The sequence below is a fragment of the Sminthopsis crassicaudata genome, chromosome 4 (genome assembly GCF_048593235.1).
Source record: "Sminthopsis crassicaudata isolate SCR6 chromosome 4, ASM4859323v1, whole genome shotgun sequence".
Lineage (NCBI taxonomy): Eukaryota > Metazoa > Chordata > Mammalia > Dasyuromorphia > Dasyuridae > Sminthopsis > Sminthopsis crassicaudata.
In genome coordinates this window covers 249,254,974-249,270,363 of record NC_133620.1, presented here as the reverse complement: position 1 = coordinate 249,270,363, position 15,390 = coordinate 249,254,974, and positions in this window count along the sequence as shown.

Genomic DNA, 15,390 nt, shown 5'->3' with positions numbered 1-15,390 from the left:
CAATAAAATAGATAAACCTTTGGTAAATCTGATTAGAAAAAGCAGAGGGGAAAATCAAATTGGTAGTCTTAAAAATGAAAAGGGAGAACTTTCCACCAATGAGGAGGAAATTCGGGAAATAAAGTTTGCCAAACTTTATGCCAATAAATTTGATAACCTAATTGAAATGGATGACTACCTGTAAAAATATAGGCTTTCCAGATTAACAGAGGAGAAAGTAATTTGCTTAAATAATCCCATTTCAGAAAAAAAGACATAGTACAAGCTATTAACTCCCTAAGAAAAAATCTCCAGAACCAGATGAATTTACAGGTGAATTCTGCCAGACATTCAAAGAACAATTATCTCCAATGTTATATAAACTATTTGAAAAAATAGGGAATTAAGGAATGGTACCAAATTCCTTTTATGACACAGACTTGGTACTGATACCCAAACCACATAGATTGAAAACAGAGAAAGAAAACTACACACCAATCTTCCTAATGAATATTGATGCTAAAATCTTAAATAAGATATTAGCAAAAAGACTACAGAAAATCATCCCTAGGATAATACATCATGATCAAGTAGGATTTCTACCAGGCATATAGGGCTGGTTCAATATTATTAAAACAATCAGTATACTTGGCCATATTAATAACCAAATTAACAAAAATCATATGATCATCTAAATAGATTCAGAAAGAGCAGTTGATAAAACTAACATCTATTTCTTTGAAAACATTTGAGAGTATATGAATACATTGACTTTTCCTTAAAATAATCAGTAGCATCTGTTTAAAACCATCAACAAGCATCATATGTAATGGGGAAAGACTGCAAACATTCCTATTAAGATCAGGGGTGAAACAAGGCTGTCCACTATTACCATTACTATTCAACGTTGTATTAGACATGCTAGCTTTGGCAATAAGAGTGTAGAAAGGGAATAAGGAATTAGAGTATGTAATCAGGAAACCAAATTATCACTCTACTGATGATATGATGGTATACTTAGAGAACCCCAAAGATCCTAATAAAAAGCTGTTAGAAATAATCCACACCTTTAGCAAAGTTGCAAGATACAAAATAAACACTCATAAATCATCAGCATTCTTATATGTCACTAACAAAATCCAACAGTTAGAGTTACAAAAAGAAATTCCATTTAAAGTAACTACCAATAGTATATAATATTTATGAATCTATCTGCCAAGGGAAAATTAGAAACTATATGAGCAAAACTACAAAACATTTTTCACACAAGTTAAGTCTCATCTAACCAATTGGAAAACTATCTAATGCTCCTGGATAGGGTGACCAAATATAATAAAGATGACAATACTACCTAAACTAATCTATTTATTTAGTGCTATACCAATCAGACTTCAAAAAGCTATTTTAATGACTTAGAAAAAATAACAACAAAGTTCACATGGAAAAACAAAAGGTCAAGAATTTCAAGGGAATTAATGAAAAAAAATCAAATGAAGGTGGTCTCGCTGTACCAGATCTAAAATTATATTATAAAACAGACGGTACCAACACCATTTGGTATTGGCTAAGAAATAGACTATTTGATCAGTGGAATAGGTTAGTTCCAAAGGGCAAAATAATTAATAACTCTAATAACCTAGTGTTTGACAAAATCAAAGACCCCAGCCTTTGGGATAAGAATTCAATGTTTGACAAAAATTGCTTAAAAACCTGCCATTTGGGGAGGAGGGAGGAGGGGAAAAATTAGAAGAAAAGGTTTGGCAATTGTCAATGTTGTAAAATTACTCATGCATATATCTGGTAAATAAAAACTATGTAAAAATATATATATATATATATGCATATATATATATACACATATATATACATATATATATGTATATATATGTGTATATATATATATGCATATATATATATATATATATATATACATATATATATCTTATTGCATCACAATCCATTCTCAACCACACTCTCTTTTCAACTGGTCACCTCTCTAACTTACCTAATAATAGATATAGTTTTCAAGAATTACAAAAATCATTTGCCCATTTAGGGATGTAAACAATTGAACCTTCAAATAATGCACATGAACACACAGACACACACATGTGCACACACACACATATTTGCCCTGTATACATTTTTGTGCTTCTCTTGAGTAGTGTATTTGAAGAACAAATTTCCTGTTTAAATGTTTTTTTTTTCAATAGAAATTATTGAAAGACTTTACTTCATTGAATATTCATCTTCTCCCTTTAAAGATAAACCTAAAATATCAGCCTAGATAAGTACTTAATTATTAGTTGTATCCCCAGTTCTTTGTCTTACGGAATATGGTATTCCAGGTCCTTTGATTCTTTATTGTAGAAGGTGTCTGTATAATACTGGCTGTTCCTCCTTGAGACTTGAATTGTTTTTGTCTGTCAGATTGTAATATCTTTTTTCTTAGAGATTTTATTTCTGGAGTTTTGTCACAATGTTTGTTGGAATTTTCCTTGTGGGATGTCTTTTCAGAGGTTATTGGCCATTTTTTTAATGACTCTTTCCCCCTCTGTTTCTAGAATACCAGGACTGTTTTCCTTAATTTTTTTCTTGTATAATAGTATACAATCTTTTTTTTTTTTTTTTTTTTTTTTGTCATGGCCATTATGTAGACAGATGATTTTTAAATTGTCTCCCCTTGATCTATTTTTTTTCAGATCAGCTGTTTTTCCCATGAGTAATTTTACATTTTTTTCTTTTTTTATTCTTTTTAGTTTGTTTAACTGATTCTTGATGTCTCATAGAGTCATTAGCTTCCACTTTCCCTGTTCTAATTTTTAATGTGTGGTTTATTCAAGTAATTTTTGTACCTCTTTCCATTTGATTAATTTTACCTGCCAAGGTGTTGTTTCCTTAAGTTGATTTTTTTGGTCCCATTGCAATTTTTAAAAGTCATTACTTTCCTTTTTCAAATTATTGACTCTCTCTTAAATACCTCTCATACCTTTTCTTATTTTCTCTTTTATCTCTCTTATTTGCCTTTTAAAGCCTGTTATGAGTACATTCATGAAGCCTCTTTGGGCTTGAGATCAATTCATACCACTTTTTGAGATTTTCTCTGTAGACATTTTGTCCTTCTCTGACTTGGCATTCTAGTCTTCCCTTTCATCATAGTAGCTTTCTATGGTCCAGGTTCTTTTCTTTTCTTTTCTTTCTTTTATCATTTTCTATCTTTTTTCTAACTTTTTCTTTCTTGTCTTCTTCTTCTTCTTTTTTTTTTTTTTTGCTTTTATGGGATAGCTCTTTTCCTGGGGTAAAGAAAGAGCTATCCCAAGCTTACTGTAAGAGTCTTGGTTTAAAAAACAGGAACCCCTTGTGTTTTCATGGGGCAACCCTGACTGCTCTTTCCAGAAAACTCTGGTTTCCAAAGAATTTGCCTTCAAAGCTCGGACTGGAGACTGTCTCACTACTCTGTGCTACTATTGGGCCAGAACCAAGGTTCTCAGATGTTGATCTTATGTGATTAAAACCCTCTTATTGGCTTTCCCAAACTCCCTCTGAGTTGGGATGACCACCCCTTTTTACCCCAAAGAGACTATTATTGAAGTTTTTCAAAATCAGTTAGAAAGTGACTTCTTTCCATCAGACTCTTTAGTGGTTACTTTTCATGTGTTTTTTGAAGAAAACAGAGTTCAGGCAGCTTCACTTTGCCATGTTGACTCTACCCCTTTTCATTTTGGAGAATATTGTTAGGCCAATATTATCACAATTGGCAGAAAACAGTTATATATCAGCCTCAGAAACTGAATTGAGTACACAATCATCTGTGAACAAAAAGTCCTCCACCAACTATCCTTTAACTTTTGTCTTGATTTTTTCAAGTCAAATAATTTAACCTGAGTGTGGTAGCCAACATTGATGATTTTTTATTCTTCCTGAAGGCATCTAACAACATCACAGAAAATATCAAGTTGAAAAGTGTGGGAACAAGAACCTAATCATACTTAGTTCCATTGGTGTCTAGGAAAATTAAAAAAAAATCATCCAAATTCCAGAAAACATGTCATGCTATACATAACAATATTTATGAGCTTTTCTGGGTAACCAAATTTTGCCATGGTCTTTCACAAATCCTCATGATTGATGATATCGAAGGACTTTCTTAGATAAATGAGTGTTGTATATGGAACTCTGTTATGCCTGGCATTTCTCCTGGAATGGTTGAGCAGTAAACACCATATTGACCATTCCTTAAAAATTTCTGAAGTCACACTGACTCTTGGTGAAACGACTATCTTCCAGGAGAATAATTTTCACATTAATAAGAATCACCTTATTAAGAAAGATTCTGTGAAGAATTTTTTTTTATTTTTTGACATTACATATGCATGAGTAATTTTTTATGACATTATCCCTTGTATTCATTTTTTACCCAAATTTTCCTCTCCCTCCCACTACTCTCTCCCCTAGATGATAGGCAATCCCATACATATTAAATGTATTACAGTATAACCTAGATACAATATATGTGTGTACAACCAATTTTCTTATTGCACGGTAAGAATTGGATTCCAAAGGTATAATTAATCTGGGTTGAAAGAAAGTAGTGCAAACAGTTTACATTCAATTCCCAGTGTTCCTTCTCTGGGTGTAGCTGTTTCTGTCCATCATTGATCAACTGGAAGTGAATTAGATAGTCTTTATGTTGAAGATATCTACTTCAATCAGAATATATCTTCATATGTCTTGTTGAAGTGTATAGTGATCTCCTGGTTCTACTAGTTTCACTCAGCATCAGTTCAAGTAAGTCTCTCCAAACCTCTTTGTATTCATCCTGCTGGTCATTTCTTATAGAGCAATAATATTCCATAACATTCATATTCTGTGAAGAATTTTATTTGTAGTGACTAAGAGAAAAAAAGTTACCTCCTCCTATCAACTCTCCCCTTACCATGATTGTTACAGGTCAATCTATTTGTCTTTCCTTTATAGAGATGGATAATAAAGACATCTTTAAAATTCCAGAAGATAGTATCCTCTTGACATATAATATGGAAGATTTTTGTTAGGGGTATACTTTCCACCACATAAATTTCAGCTGGACTAAAATCAGCACCAGGACATATGAGAAGTTCCCAAATGTATTCAAAATCTCTTTCTTTTGAAGTGTGGCTCCCTAAGGACTGACTTCAAACTGAGTTACAAGGTCTATGTCTTCAGCACTGATTTTTGATGGTCTGTTGAAAGTACTATGTAAGTGCTCAGTATATCTTTCCAGAATAATATTTTTATCACTAACCAATGTGACTAAATCTGCAACAAAAAATTGAAAAGTGTTATAAATGTTTGGTCTACAAATAACCTTTAGGACACAATAAAAACATTTTGATTTTGTTGTTATCAATGTAAAACTCAATGTCAACTGTCTTCTTATTGAGTTAAAAATCCAGACTATTTCTAATTATTTTTCACTTTATTTTTGATGGAGTTAAATGCTATCTCCTTAGAAACAGATGAACTCTACTTCTGGTAAATTCTGTGGAGTTCTAGTTTTTGTTTGTTTGTTTAACATCATCTGCATTTCCCCATTATTTTTGTTAAAACAATCTTGATGTTTGCAAGTATTCTGGCCTAGATGAGTAAGCACAGAACTATACAGCAAATATCTGAAAGCTGCCCCCTTCTTTTCTTCTCCACTGTTGTCAACTGTGTATTGGCTCACCTTTCCTTCTGAGTTAATAGCAACCTTTTTCCCACTCAGAGAAATTATCTAATCATTTGAAATTAAGTCTTCTAATATTTTGGGGAATTACACTTTTATTGAATGCACATATTTAGCTTGCAACAGAATAAGTCTGATTATTTTATCCTTGTGCAACAAAGATCACTTTCATCACTATCACATTCTGTCTGTCTCTACTTACAATCACACAGTCTACTAAATAAAGTTTGTAGAAAGCATGCATTAATAAGGTTTTATTACAGAAGTCTTTTTTTAAATTTTTTATTATATATATATATATATATATAATATTATCCCTTGTATTCATTTTTCCAAATTATACCCTCCTCCCTTTATTCCCTCCCCCCGATGACAGGCAATCCCATACATTTTACATGTGTTACAATATAGTCTAGATACAATACATGTGTGTGAATATCATTTTCTTGTTGCACAATAAACTTTAGATTCCGAAGGTACATGTAACCTGGGCAGACAGATATTAGTGCTAACAATTTACATTCACTTCCCAGTGTTTCTTCTCTGGGTGTAGCTACCTCTGTCCATCATTGATCAACTGGAAGTGAGTTGCTTTTTCTTTATGTTGAAGATTTCCACTTCCATCAGAATACATCCTCATACAGTATTGTTGTTGAAGTATACAGTGATCTTCTGGTTCTGCTCATTTCACTCAGCATCAGTTGATTTAAGTCTCTCCAGGCCTCTCTGTATTCATCCTGCTGGGCATTTCTTACAGAGCAATAATATTCCATAACCTTCATATACCATAATTTACCCAACCATTCTCCAATTGATGGACATCCATTCATCTTCCAGTTTCTAGCTACAACAAAAAGAGCTGCCACAAACATTTTGGCACATATATGTCTCTTTCCGCTCTTTAGAATTTCTTTGGGATATAAGCCCAGTAGTAGCGCTGCTGGGTCAAAGGGTATGCACAGTTTGATAACTTTTTGGGCATAATTCCAGATAGCTCTCCAGAATGGCTGGATTCTTTCGCAACTCCACCAGCAATGTATTAGTGTCCCAGTTTCCCCACATCCCCTCCAATATTCATCATTATTTGTTCCTGTCATCTTAGCCAATCTGACAGGTATGTAGTGGTATCTCAGAGTTGTCTTAATTTGCATTTCTCTGATCAGTAGTGATTTGGAACACTCTTTCATGTGAGTGGATATAGTTTCAATTTCTTCCTCTGAGAATTGTCTGTTCATATACTTTGACCATTTATCAATTGGAGAATGGTTCGGTTTCTTATAAATTAGGGTCAGTTCTCTATATATTTTGGAAATGAGACCTTTGTCAGAACCTTTCCTTTTAAAAATATTTTCCCAATTTGTTACTTCCCTTCTAATCTTGTTTGCATTAGTATTATTTGTACAGAAACTTTTTAGTTTGATGTAATCAAACTTCTCTTTTATGATCAATAATGATCTCTAGTTCTCCTCTGGTCATAAATTCCTTCCTCCTCCACAAGTCTGAGAGGTAGATTATCCTCTGTTCCTCTAATCTATTTATGATCTCATTCTTTATGCCTAAATCATGGACCCATTTTGATCTTATCTTGGTATATGGTGTTAAGTGTGGATCCATATCTAATTTCTGCCATACTAATTTCCAGTTTTTCCAACAGTTTTTTTCCGAATAATGAATTTTTATCCCTAATGTTGGTATCTTTGGGTTTGTCAAAGATTAGGTTGCTATATATGTACCCTTTTTTGTCCTTTGTATCTAATCTGTTCCACTGATCTACCGGTCTATTTCTTAGCCAATACCAAATGGTTTTGGTGACTGCTGCTATATAATATAGCTTTAGATCAGGTACACTTAGACCACCTTCCTCTGAGTTTTTTTTCATTAGTTCCCTTGCAATTCTCGACCTTTTATTCTTCCATATGAATTTTGTTGTTATTTTTTCTAGGTCATTGAAATAGTTTCTTGGGAGTCTGATTGGTATAGCACTAAATAAATAGATTAGTTTGGGGAGTATTGTCATCTTTATTATATTCGCTCGGCCTATCCAAGAGCACTGAATGTCTTTCCAATTATTTAAATCTGATTTTATTTTTGTGACAAGTGTTTTGTAATTTTTCTCATATAATTCCTGACTTTTTTTGGTCATGTCAGTGTAAAACATTGGACGTTTTTCATAGGATCATAGATTTGAAATAGTTTTTATTTGATATCAAATTTATCCTTGTCAATTTTAACGACAATTTTAAATTTAAAATAACTTGATGTCTTAACTTATTAATCCCAAATTTTTACAGTTCTAGAGCAAAGAGAATTTAACATCATACCCAAGCATAATGTCAATTACAATTATTTTCTGTTTCATTTTAATAAATATTATTTGTGAAATTGCATGACATATTCATATTTTTCCCATTTGGACCAATTATTTCATTTGACTGGCCTATGGAGCTAGGGTAAATAAAATTTTAGAGCCAAGATTTCAGTCCTCATGGAAGGCTATTTAACTTCAGACCAAGAATTCTATAAGGAGAAGTGAAGCCAAGATTGTGGAGAGCAGACATGACTTTCTGTGAAATTCTCTCAAACCAACAGTAGATTAAGCCTCAAAACGGGTTGTGGTGTCAAAGAACCCACAAATATTTGGAGTTCAACACATCTCCAGAGGAAGATACTTTGGAAGAACCTCAGAACAGGTCTGTTTCAAATGGGCAGGGGGACAGTCTGCTGAGCCTAGACCACAGCACAGCGAAATTAGGGCAAAGAGCTGGGGTGGGAGTTGAAGCTTCTACATACCTGGGAATCTTCTGTGAGCTTCTTAGGCTACTCTGTCCTGATTGCAAGAAGATAGTTTGGCAGATTTGCTGCAAAAAGCTAATTGTAAGCCACTGATCCCCAGAAGAATGCAGAACCTAGCTGTGATTACCCAGCACCAGTAGTCAATCATCAGAATTACCACAGGGAAAACAGCTGTGATACCTTTTAGTTAGAAGCATACCAAAAGCCTTTAAAAAATGAGCAAAAATCCAAAAAAGAACTTTCACTATAGATAACTTTTATAAAGCTAGAGAAGAACACACCTCAAATCCTGAAGTCCCTAAAGACAAATCAACTCCAAATGAAGCCGCAAAAGGAGATATAAGCTCATCCCCATTTCATATGTCTTGAAAGATTGCATAAAGGATCTTAAAAGAATTTATGTGATGCAGCTAAAGTGGTAATAAGGGGAAATTTTATGTCTCTAGATGCTTCCTTGCATAAAATAGAGAAAGAGAACATCAATGAATTGGGTTTAGCTAGAAAAAGAACAAATTGAAAACCCTCAATTAAATACCAAATTTGAAATTCTGAAAATAAAAGGGGTGATTAATAAAACTGAAAATAAGAAAATTATTGAATTAATAAATAAAATTGAGTTGGTTTTATGAAAAAATAAACAGCAAAATAGATAAACCTTAAGTTAATTTGATTAGCAAAAAGAAAGAAGAAAATCAAATTGTTAGTCCCAAAAATGAAAAGGGAGAACTTTCCACAAATGAAGATGAAATTAGAGCAATAATTAAAAGTTATTTTGCCCAACTATATGGCAATAAATTTGATAATCTAAATGAAATGGAGAAATATCTACTGAAATAAAGATTGCCCCGGTTAACAAAAAATGAAATAAATGAACTAAATAGTCCTATTTTAGAATAAGAAATAGAACAAGCTATTAATTAACTCCTTTAAAAAATCTCCAATGCTAGATGGATTTACATGCAAATTGTACCAAATAATTAAAGAACAACTAATTTCAATACTATATATACTATTTAAAAATTAGGGAAAGAAGGAGTCCATTTTTTTATGACATAGATATGATACTAATAGCTAAATCAGGTAGGGTGAAAACAGAGAAAGAAAATTATAGTCCAATCCCGGGTGAGTATTGATGCAAAAATTTTAAATAAAATATTATCAACAAAATTACAGAAAGTCATTCCCAGGATAATACACTATGACCAAGTAGGATTTATACCAGGAATGCAAGATTGGTTCAGTATTAGGAAAACTATTAGCATAATCAACTATATAAATAACCAACTAATAAAAATCATATTATTATCTCAATAGATGCAGAAAAAAATCATTTGATAAAAATCCAACATTCCTATTAAAACACTGGTGAATATAGGAATAAATTTACTTTTTCTTGAAACAGTCAGTAGCATCTATTTAAAACCATCATCAAGCATCATATGTAATGGAGATAAACTGGAACCATTCCCAATAAGATCAGGGGTGAAACAAAGTTGCCCACTATCACCATTACTATTCAATATTGTATTAGAAATGCTAGATTTGGCAATAAAAGAAGAAAAAGAGATTAAAAGAATTAAAGTAGGTAATGAGGTAATCAAATTATCACTCTTTGCAGATGATATAATGGTACACTTAGAGAACCCTAAACAAACCACTAAAAACTACTAGAAATAATTTACAACTTTACCAAAGTTGTAGAATACAAAATAAATCCACATAAATCATCAGAATTTTTATATATTACCAACAAAGTCCATGAGCAAGAGATACAAAAAGAAATTCCATTCAAAATAACTATCGATACTATAAAATAATTGGGAATTTATCTGCCAAAGGAAAGTCAGGAAATATATGAACACAACTACAAAACACTTTCCACACAAATAAATTCAGATCTAATCAGTTGGAAAAATATCAAATGTTTAAGGATAGGCCGAGCAAATATAATAAAAGTTGTCATATTACCTAAATTAATCTACCTATTTACTGCCATACCAAGCAATCTCCCAAGAAATTATTTTACAGATCTACAACAAATTAATAACAAAATTCATCTGGAAGAACAAAAAGTCAAGAATTTCAGGGAATTAATGAAAACAATTACAATGAAGATGGCCTATCTGTGCCAGACATAAAATTATATTATAAAGCAATGGTCAATCAACACCATTTGGTAACAGCTAAAACATAAAATAGTTGATTAGTGGAATAGGTTAGGATCACACGATAAAATAGTCAATAATTATAGCAATAACAATCTAGTGTTTGACAAATCCAAAGACCCCATCTTTTGGGATAAGTACTAACGGTTTGACAAAAATTGTTGGCAATTTGGAAACTAGTATATAAGTAACTAGGCATTGACACACAACTAACACCACTTAAAAAGATAAGTTCAAAATGGGTTCATGATTTAGACATAAAGAGGGATATTATAAGCAAATTAAAAGAACATATTATAGTTTACCTCTCATAACTGTGGAGAAGGAACGGATTTGTGTTCAAAGAAGAACTGACCTTATAATTGCACACCAGATAGATAATTTTGATTATATTGAGTTGAAAAAAAAATTTTGTACAAACGACACTAATGGAGATAAAATCAAAAGGGCAACAATAAACTGGGAAAACTTTTTTTTTTAAATATTCAAATGTCCTGATAAAAGCCTCATTTCTAAAATATATAGGGAATTGACTCCAATTAATAAAAAATCAAGCCATTCTCTAAATGGTTAAATGATATGAACAGACACTTTTAAGATGAAGAAATTTAAACCATTTCTAATCATATGAAAAGGTTCTCTCAATCACTATTGACTAGAAAAATGCAAATAAAATAAAAACCACTCTGAGATACCACCACACACCTGTCAAATTGGCTAAGATGATGGGAAGATATCATTTTGATTGCTGGAGGCAATGTGGGAAAACTGGATACTAATACATTGCTGGTGTGAATGGATCCAGCCATTCTTGAAAAAATTTGGAACTATGAGCTAAAAGTATCAAACTGTCCATATCCTTTGATCTAGCAGTTTTTATTGGGCCTATCTCCCAACGACATCTTTTTTTTTTTCTTTTTTTATTCATTTTTCCAAATTATCCCCTCCCTCCCTCCACTCCCTCCCTTCCGATGACAGGTACATACATTTTATATGTGCTACAATATAACCTAGATACAATATATGTGTGTAAATACCATTTTCTTGTTGCACATTAATTATTAGCTTCCAAAGGCATAAGTAACCTGGGTAGATAGACAGTAGTGCTAACAATTTACATTCTCTTCCCAGTGTTCCTTCTCTGGGTGTAGTTATTTCTGGCGATCATTGATAAACTGGAAGTGAGTTGGATCTTCTTTATGTTGAAGATTTCCACTTCCATCAGAATAAATCCTCATACAGTATTGTTGTTGAAGTGTATAGTGATCTTCTGGTTCTGCTCATTTCACTCAGCCAACAGTTGATTTAAGTCTCTCCAAGCCTCTCTGTATTCATCCTGCTGGTCATTTCTTACAGAGCAATAATATCCCATAACCTTCATATACCACAATTTACCCAACCATTCTCCAATTGATGGACATCCATTCAACTTCCAGTTTCTAGCTACTACAAAAAGAGCTGCCACAAACATTTTGGCACATACAGGTCCCTTTCTGCTCCTTAGTATTTCTTTGGGATATAATCCCAATAACAGCAATGGTGGGTATGCACAGTTTGATAACTTTTTGGGCATAGTTCCAAAGTGCTCTCCAGAATGGCTGGATTCTTTCACAACTCCACCAGCAATGTATTAGTGTCCCAGACATCCCCTGCAATATTCATCATTATTTGTTCCTGTCATCTTAGCCAATCTGACCCTACTCTAATTCCTTGAATCTCTTTCTAGGCTCTTATTGCCGAGGCTAGCGTTTCTAGTACTATATTGAATAGTAATGGTGATAGTGGGCAACCTTGTTTCACTCCTGATCTTACTGGGAAAGGTTGCAGTTTATTTCTATTGTATATTATGCTTACTGATAGTCTTAAATATATGCTCCTGATTATTCTAAGGAATAATACATTTATTCCTATACTCTCAAGAGTTTTTAGTAGGAATGGAAGTTGGATTTTGTCAAATGCTTTTTCTGCATCTATTGAGATGATCATATGGTTTTTATTAATTTGATTATTAATATGGTCAATTATACTAATAGTTTTCCTAATATTAAACCAGCCCTGCATTCCTGGTAGGAATCCTACTTGATCATAGTGTATTATCCTGGGAATGATTTTCTGAAGTCTTTTTGCTAAATCTTATTTAAGATTTTAGCATCAATATTCATTAAGGAAATTGGTCTATAATTTTCTTTCTCAGTTTTCGATCGACCTGGTGTAGGTATCAGTACCATGTCTGTGTCATAAAAGGAGTTTGGTAGGACTCCTTCATTCCCTATTTTTTCAAATAGTTTATATAGCATTGGGGCTAATTGTTCTTTAAATGTTTGGTAGAATTCACATGTAAATCCATCTGGTCCAGGGGATTTTTTCCTGGTGAGTTGATTAATAGCTTGTTCTATTTCTTTTTTTGAAATGGGACTATTTAAGCAATTTATTTCCTCCTCTGTTAATCTAGGAAGCCTATATTTTTGGAGGAAGTCATCCATTTTACTTAAGTTATTAAATTTATTGGCATAAAGTTGGGCAGAGTAACTCCTTATTATTTCTCTAATTTCCTCTTCATTGGTGGAAAGATCCCCCTTTTCATTTTTAAGACTAACAATTTTATTTTCTTCTTTCTTTTTTCAGATCATATTTACCAAAGGTTTATCTACTTTATTGGCTTTTTCATAAAACAAACTCTCGGTTTTATTTATTAATTCAATAGGTTTTTTTTTACTTCCAATATTATTGATTTCTCCTTTTAATTTTTGTATTTAAAGTTTAATTTTTGGTTGGGGGTTTTTAATTTGGTCTTTTTCTAGCCTTTTAAGTTGCAAGCCCAATTCGTTAATCTTCTCTTTCTCTATTTTCTTCAAATAAGCCTCTAAAGATATAAATTTTCCCCTTATTACTGCTTTAGCTGCATCCCACAGATTTTGGTATGATGTCTCATCATTGTCATTATCTTGGGTGAAATTGTTAATTGTTTCTATAATTTGCTCTTTCACCCAGTCATTCTTTAAGATGAGCTTATTCAGTTTCCAATTACTTTTTGGTCTATTTATCCCTAACTTTTTACTGAATATAGCTTTTATTGCATTGTGGTCTGAGAAGAAGGCATTTATTATTTCTGCCTTCCTACATTTAATTTTGAGATCTTTATGTCCTAATATATGGTCAATTTTTGTATAGGATCCATGAACTGCTGAGAAGAAAGTATATTCCTTTCTATTGTCATTCAGTTTTCTCCAAAGGTCTATCATACCTAGTTTTTCTAATGTTCTATTTACTTTTTTAATTTCTTTCTTGTTTGTTTTGTGGTTTGATTTGTCTAAATCTGAGAGTGCAAGGTTGAGGTCTCCCACTATTATAGTTTTACTGTCTATTTCTTCTTGCAACTCTCTATAATTTTCCTTTAGAAAGTTAGATGCTATACCACTTGGTGCATATATGTTTAGTATCGATATGGCTTCATTATTTATGCTACCTTTCAGCAGGATATAGTTTCCATCCTTATCTCTTTTAATTAGATCAACTTCTGCTTTTGCTTGATCTGAGATAAGGATAGCTACCCCTGCTTTTTTGGCTTTACCTGAAGCATAATAGATTCTTCTCCAACCTTTTACCTTTACTCTATATGTATTTCCCTGCTTTAAGTGTGTTTCCTGTAAACAACATATTGTAGGGTTCTGATTTTTGATCCAGTCTGCTATCCATCTCTGTTTGATGGGAGCATTCATCCCATTCACATTTACAGTTAAAATTACTAATTCTGTATTTCCTGCCATCATATTATCCCCAGATTATGCTTTTTCCCTTGACCCCCCTGAATCCCTTCCCCAATATTTAATTTATAGACTCCCCTTTTGATGTGCAGCCCTCCCTTTTTTTTTGTATCCCTCCCCCCTCCCTCCACGTCCCTTCCCTTATTCTCCTTTTCCTTTTCCCTTTTCCTCTCCCCCCTTTTAATGAGGTGAGAGAGAATTATCTTAAAAACAAATATGACAATTATTTACTCTTTGAGCCTCTTCTGATGAGAGTAAGATTTACAAAATGATTCTCCCCCTCTCTAAATTCCCTCAGATATAGTGTATTTTCTATGCCTCTTCCTGGGATGTAGTTTCTCTCTTTTTATCACACCCTCCCCTTTTTCTGATACTACTCCATTCCCTTTACTACACCCCCTCCTTTTTTTTTCTTTTATATCAGTAAAATCAAATTATCCATGCGTACTTTCTATATACTCACAACAGAGATATAGTTCTCAAGGGTTCTGTGTACCTTTTTCTGTTTCTCTCCAGTCTTGTGGATGTAGATCATATTTTTGGTTTAAGTCTGGTTTTTTTTCTTAGAAACATATGGAATTCCTCTATTTCATTGAATGACTATCTTCTTCCATGGAAAAAGATGCTAAACTTAGCTGGGTAGTTTATTCTTGGTTGCAATCCTTGATCTTTTGCCTTTTGGAATATCAGGTTCCAGGCCCTTCTATCTTTTAATGTGGAGGCAGCCAGATCTTAAGTGACCCTTATTGTGGCACCTTGGTATTTAAATTGTTTTTTTCTAGCTGCTTGCAGGATTTTCTCCTTTGTGTGGTAATTCTGCAACTTATCCACAGTATTCTGTGGTATTCTTTTTTTAGGGTCTATTTCAGAAGGAGTTCGATGAATTCTTTCCAGATCTACTTTCCCCTCTGTTTCTATTATCTCTGGACAGTTCTCTTTGATAATTTCCTGTAAAATAGAATCTAGGCTCTTTTTTTGGTCA